This window comes from Microchirus variegatus (genome assembly GCF_963457635.1).
Source record: "Microchirus variegatus genome assembly, chromosome: 13".
Classification (NCBI taxonomy): domain Eukaryota; kingdom Metazoa; phylum Chordata; class Actinopteri; order Pleuronectiformes; family Soleidae; genus Microchirus; species Microchirus variegatus.
Genome location: NC_139814.1, coordinates 20,100,007 through 20,107,401, shown reverse-complemented (window position 1 = coordinate 20,107,401; position 7,395 = coordinate 20,100,007). Strand labels below are relative to the sequence as shown.

The window sequence follows — 7,395 nt, the reverse complement described above, 5'->3', positions numbered from 1 at the left end:
TTACTCTTTATTTTCCTCTCATGACATTACTGATACTGAGTCACGGCGTTAAAAGAGTGGATCAGCTGAGATTATGTTCATTTACAACAACAACAATTTTGCGAAAAGCCCCAAACATTGAATGCTCCAGCTGTGCACAGGAGACAACAACAAAAACATGGCTGTAAAAGCCTATAATGAGGCTCAACACCACCAGAGTTTAATTTACGGCCCCCCAGGCACAAAAGACAGGCCCTAAAACTGATTCCGTGAGTTTTTTTGTGGCAAACTTAAATTAAAGTACATTAAAGTGTGTGTTTTATAAACGGTTAAACTCTCCCATGCTTTTCCTGACGTTAAAGCCGTAGATTCCAGTTGAATATTTAACGGTGGAGTGAAAACGACCAGAACAAATTGAAATGGGTTTGTGGACATTAAAAAAAAAAAAAAACCCAGCTGTGACTCATCCGTGAGTGAATATCTGTGAAAAAGCTCCTTTCAATGGTGTTTCCGAGTGTTTTTCCATCACAGCCGCGTCCGTGTGCGAGAGCGTGAGATGGATGCGTTTAAGTGTGTCAGTCAGTGGTCAGCGTGGTGATAAAAGCCCATCTGACCTCAGGATATTTCCACATGCTTTAACCCCATGTTCTCTGCTCTCTGTGTGTGTGACAACAACTTATAATCGTCTTTGTTTTCACATCATAAATACTTGATGTGTTTGGTATTTTTATTGCCGCGTTCTTCACAGGGAAGCGCAATAAAACGTGATAACACAGTCAGGCGTTGTGAAATAATGTTTGAACTGGCCTACAATAAAACGTCTGTTATCATATGTGAAATTCCCCTTTGTGTGCAGCGTGTTCCTGTTTTGTTTTGATGCAGAACAAAATATTTTTGATCCACACGTATGAAAGTTTTCCAGAAATGCACGTTGTGAAATAATCCAAACATGAGTAGCAGGAGTTGGTGTGGAGCTTCCTGCTGAGTCATGCTGCAAGTACACGACGTGTCACTCTCCCCACAGGTCCTTGAAAACCTTGAAAGTTTTGGAAAATTACACCAAATAGACATGAAAGTGCTTGAAATTTGGGCAACGTAAGTTGATATTTCTGTAAATGTCTGCCTTGTTTGTTTACGACGCCACCTACTGTTTCATGCCCCGCGTTGCTTGATGCACCACCGTTGACGTGAGATTCCGTGCAGAACAATGAGCGAGTAAAGTTAAGCAGGAGGGCAAATGACAACGTGATGCCTGGGAAATGAAAATTCCAAGATCTCTTTGTCTCATCAAAGAAAATGACAAGGACAATCACTTATCCAGATAAAGGTGGACGCCATCTTAAGCATGTCAGCACAACAGTCTTTATATTTGATGTCAAAAAAGGTGTGGGAACTCGGCTAAAGAGTCTCCTGAGCTAACAGGCAGCTATGACGCAGCGAGGTGACACTATCTGCATGTGTGTCATGTGATCAAGGTATTAGCGGAGGATCTGTCGTCTTTAAATAACTCTGGATTTTAAGCCTTTATAACATGATGTCATTGAAAGAGACCAGGGCAGGTGGTTGGGGTTTGGTGGAGCAGGGTCTCCATGGTGGAAGCATCGTGGGTGAACATGCAGGAGGAAGAGCAGGTGTTTTGGAGACGGAGGCAAAGAAAGACGGAGCAGAGCGGCTGAGTCAGGAACATCCGGCTTGTACGGCGTTAAGACGGTGATTCAGTGCGCAGTGTGGCGGGTAAAATCTTGTACTGGAACACTTCTTAGTGTATGATCCATCTCCTGATTTACAACCACACACACACACACACGCCCTGGATGAACTCTGCTCAGGTGTCCAGGTGTGAGGAACCAGAGGAGCTTCACTGTCAGTTCATGTTCTGTGCACACAACGTTCCATAAAGACGTCAAGATCACAAAGATAAAGCTGCTTCTCCTGGATTCAGGAAAAAAAGATGAGGATGAAGTAGAATTTTGAACTGTGTTAGACTGAGGAGATCAGAAATCAGTTGGGTGGAGAACTTTGAGCTGCGTTGAAGAACTTTGAGGAAGGATGTGACTGAGGAAATGACTGTGATTAAGAACTTTGGAGGGCAGCATTGCACCTCAGTGTACATTACTGTTATTATTATTAGAAGAAGGAAAGCTTAATTCTGTCTTGGCTCCACCCATTGGTTCTTGAAAGAAAATGATTCAAACTCCACATCTGGCTCTTAGGAAATGTTACTGTTTTGATCACATGAGAATGACCACAGTAAGTTACTTTCCCAGTGACTTGTGGGCATTTTACTGGTTCATGCAGATGTTGACAAAGCTTTTTTTTCAACAGTTTAACAGCATTTAAAGCTGTAGTATGTAACTTTTAAATGTCAACAAATGTCCTCAAAAGTCAAACAATTCCACATGGCTCTCTGTGTTTCTCACTATAGATCTTGTGTTGCTCGGCAACATTCCCGCACTGTCAAGACAGATGGAGCCAATAGCAACATTGCGCTAGTTTGTGGCTGCTAACAGTTTGGAGTTGGAGTCGTCGATACATCCGATCGCCTCAGTGATCTAGAAATTTGATTTGGCAGAGATTTTACGACAGATGCTCTTCCTGACGCAACCCACCCATTTTGGCTTGGAGCTGGCACTGGCAAGTTTCCCATTAACCCAATTAGACCTTGACCTGGCAGGATTCAAACTCTTTCCACTACACTCTTAGAAATAAAAGTGCTAACCCTTTTTGGCTCCAGGTAGAACCTTTTTTATAAAGGTGCCACCAAGAACCCTTTTAAAACCCTTTTTTCAGGAAAGGGGTTTTAAAGGGTTATCTAGATCAAAATGGTTCTTACTGGAACCATTAGTGTTATCAAGAACCTTTCAAAAACCCTTTCTTCAGGAAAGGGTTTTTCAGAAGCAAACGGTTCCAGGTAGAACCTCAGCCCTGGTAGAAGGACCCTTTTGGAACCCTTATTCCTAAGAGTGTCGACCATGGGTCGCTTCTATGTTGGAGCATGAGTATAAAAACACGTCCACAAAAAGTTGCAGCAGTTTGACAGGAAAAATGCTTCTCGTCCCTGCCCACCCCTTGATGACCAATGCTAATAACAGCAGCAGTGGACAGAAAGTTAGCCGATAGTTAGCCAAAATGTGACACATTCTAATGGCAGGAACAGACAAGAAGTTAGCCAAAAGATACATGTAAACAAATGCTAATAACAGTCTGATAGTTGTGCTTCACGGAACCTGTTTTCAGATAAAGGACACAGCAAACCATTCATGTTGTGTATATAATGAATAATAACATCATCAACAACAACAAAACAATCAACAAAGGTTACATACTGCAGCTTTATATATATAATCATGAACTGATCCCACGTCTAGACTGTTCCCGTTTCCCACGATTCCTTGCAAATGCTCCGAAAATGCTCGTAAAACCTGGGGATTTGGCGAAATCTGTCTTTAGTGGTAATAACAAAGCTGCGAGTGATGCACGAGAGGATCATAGAGCCATTATGGTCCCACGCCGCCTTTCTCCTGACCACGAGGAACGAAGGATTCCACAACATTTTGGCGAGCAGTGGTCAGGTGGAAAGGATTATGTGCTCGTTAAAGTAAGTCTGAAACTCTGAATCAAAACCTCAAACTGCGGCCGTGACAAAACCTCTCGGTCCAGATCCCTGCGTGGTTTTGGTCAGAGCAGCTGGGAGAGAGTGAGTGTGCGGAGGGAGGAACCAGCTGGTGCCTCAGCTGCACCTCTGCTCTGCTCGTGTTTGAGTCACCGACGCTTCGTCCAGATCAGACTGAACCGTGGCTCCATCACACAGAAGGGGCCCCGACACTCGAGATTAAATCTGGTAAAGATTAAACAAAGATGGAGCTCACAGATCATAGGATTAACACACACACACACACGTGTCATTTTTACATTGTTACCATACCATATTTAAAGTCAATTTCATTGTTTCTGACACATGTAAAAAGCCTAAAAAAGCCAAAGAAATAAAGCATAATAAGTGTCATAATAATACAGATCATAAACAGTAGATTATATTTTATTGAAAAGCACAAATATGACTCCTGATATCCATATAATTAAAATTCGTTAGGGTTAGAGCTAAGTCCTCATGTGCTCAGGTAACAAGTGAGCAAACTCTTGAAGACGTCGAGCTCCGTTTGTTGTTCTGGAAAATAACTGTTTTTCATACTTAATGTGTGCATTGTTATCCCTGTTCCCATTCGGTGCATCTCGGTTTCTAAAATCCACCAAATCCTTCCATAATTATGGAGAACATGACTCCTCTGCCCTCTGCAATGTTGACATGTATGTGTATTAGTGTTGTGTCAGGTCTGATACGAGCGTAAACCCATTTAATTATTTCTTTTTCAGGGAGGGGATTATAAGATTCATTCGTCACTGAGCTATTCTAAGATTCCTGCCCACAGGCTAAAATGTGATTAACTGACAATTGAAGCCTGGCAAAGTCATCATTATTATTATTGTTGTTGCTGGTTTTTGCACAGACATGTTCAGATGCTGTTTAGAATCAGTGCCCGCTGGTGCTGGATTCAACCTGTCAGAGTTCACTGTCACTTTAAATCCACTCGTCGTGCAGAAAACAGAGGATCAACTCAAAAAGCTCATGTTTTGGTTTTAATACAAATTCTTCTTCCTCGTCTTCTTCTGTATCTGCCAGGCGTGTCAGCTGGCTGATTCGTCAGCATCGCTTCAGGCAAACAATGCTCAAATTCATTCCAGGCATCACGGTGGAGGCCACAACAGACGACCGAGGACAAGTCCGCCATAGTGTGTGGTTTGTATTGTTGTGCGGCAAATGCAGTCTGAGTCATGGACCACGAGTGTTTGTGAACGCTCCAGAGCTGCCAACACCTACGAACAACGGCTGTCTGCTGGGTTATGAAAAACCCTCCTACATAAAAGTGCTCTGTGTTGGTGGCAAGGCCATTTTTTTTTTCAAATTAATTATCTTTTCGACTGTTTTAATTTCAAATAAAATCCTTTGTACAGTGTCCATTGTGAAGAACTTTGATTTGAAAGGCTATTTTCCATCTGTAGTCCCCTGGGCAGATGTTTCGACCTGAAAGTAAAATACAATATTAAAATGTAAAGTCAATACATGTCTATTAAAACTTAATTAACATAATAACAATAACAAAAACAAAACAAATATTCATAATAACTGAACAACACACAACTGACAAAACAACACCAGACTAAAGACATACGGACAAACTGGGTGAAACCACATAACAGCAGGTGGCAGCAAATTCTATCAGCAAATGGACCCTCAACAGTCTTAAATGTGTACTAACCTATTGTTTAATGTAGTAAACTTAATGACACCAGTCAGTACAGAGAAATTAAGTACCAATAGTAGCTTTACTAATTGTCCGTTTCCTTATTGTCCTTTAAAGAAAGAGTTTATATGTGCTGTAATTCGTGTTTAATCTGTATATTACTTTCACATTTTTGTAATTGTATTCTAGTTTGTGCACACTATCTCTCAGCATGTTTGCCCTGTCATTTTAAACCACATTTTGTTTGTAAAATATGACACAAATCCATATATTTCAGTTTACGGCAGCAGCCATCTTTGATACTTCACTGCCCCCTGCTGGGGAACCCCGTACACCCTGTGCTTTAATCTACGTCACATCCGGGAAGACGTTCATTTGAACAAACCATGGCGGCTGAGCGCAGGGGTAAGCGAAGTTAATCTGTCTCCATCTAACTTCTATTTCAAATTATAAAACGTTTCTTTCCAATGTTTATTGTTTTAATTACTACGTAGTGTCACAAAATGGCGTCATTGGTTCATAAAATATCGTCTATCGCGGCTGTACTTCTGTCATCTGTAGCACTAGCATACATGTACGTGTTTTAATAGTTTATTTCTCATTATGTGTTTACAGACTCCAAACTGTGTTTACACCACTTCTTTGTTGGAAAACTGGAAAGGTACGACTGTTATTTAACACATGTATTTACAGCTAGTTTGACTTCAGAGGACCAAGTTGTGAAACTGTTAGCATGTGTGGCTCACTGAGTAAGCGTTGCTCAGAAAATACAGCTTCAGAGTGAACTTTCTGTGAGTTATTGTGGTTTTTATAAGTCATGCAGACCTCTTTCAGCGAGTCTGAGTCTGTAGTGACTCTGTACTTTCCTGTAGCGTCTGCTAGAGAGACATGTGAGGCTGTTTGAGGCCCTGCTGTGGCTCCACACGGCAAGGTTATAGGTAAACCTCGCACAAAAATAAGATTTTAACTGGTTAAATGCATTATATTCAGTGTTATCTTTGGCAAAACAAGTCACTTCATGTATTCAGTTATTATGTCCTCATGCAAATGTATGGTTTGTATTTGCTATTACAATTGTGTGTTCCTACTTTCTACTTATTTGAGTGTTTAACTATGAAGGAGCAAATGTAACTCCATTTTTAAATTCAGGTTTAATATTAGGCAATTAATCTGTTTTTCCTCTGTCCTTGTTCAATGAATTTGGGCTTTGGTATAAAAATGTCAGAAAATATGGGTTTGCAAATCCTCAAAATGATGTCATTTTGTCCACAAACTAAAATGATTCATTTTTAATAAACTTCTGTTAAATGGAGCAAAGAAATAAGGAAATATTCACATTTAAGAAGCTGTAAAATCAGATGTTGAATTTATTTGAAAACAAACTGCCAATTCCTTTATGAATCGAGTATCAATAGTTGGCTTTTAATTTAGTAATTGATTAGAAATTGCCAAATTGTTACTGCTGATTTAATAAAATCTGTGTTTTAACAGGACTGCTGAAACGACTGCTCCTCTCGGACCTCCTGACTGACATCTGTTCGTCTTAGACGAGTCTGACTCGACGCTGAAAAAGACAGGTTTGTATTTTACAGAGGGGATTTCATATGAAAATGTGTCAGTGGAGAGATGTTACCTTTTTAAATACCAGTTTTCTTATGTGCAATGATCCTTTGTGACTTATAAAATCGTAATTTCCGCAGTACCAACACTATTTCGCCTATGTGTTAAAATAAGCTTGTGCAGACCGTTTACAAGCGAGGCTGAGTCTATAGTGACTCTGTTCTTTCATACTGTGTCTGCTAGAGAATCATGTGAGGCTGTTTGAGGCCCTGCTGTGTACCGTATATGGCAGGGTTATAGGTAAACTTCACACAAAATGACTCTTCTGACTGTTCTGTTTTCAGTTAAACCTCAACACAAATCCACTTCTGTCAGTCTGTGTATTGAAACGACCTGTTTTAGTCAGATTTTGCTGTTTCATTTACATTTTTTCCACCATAGGTTACAGAAATATTTCTAATTTATTTTCCAGATGTCCTTGAACATACTGGGTTGGCCACAGTAGGTCATGTAGCTGTGATCTTTGTCACAACATACCTGGATATGAAGCTAC

The 7,395-nt window shown here is 40.4% G+C and overlaps 1 long non-coding RNA gene across 1 annotated transcript; it reads left to right on the top strand.

Moving 5' to 3' along the window:
* The first annotated feature begins 5,896 nt into the window (after positions 1-5,896).
* On the top strand, positions 5,897-7,395 carry LOC310936292. Its single transcript, XR_014593001.1, has 3 exons — positions 5,897-5,943; positions 6,774-6,859; positions 7,315-7,395. It is a non-coding gene; the product is annotated as an uncharacterized lncRNA (long non-coding RNA).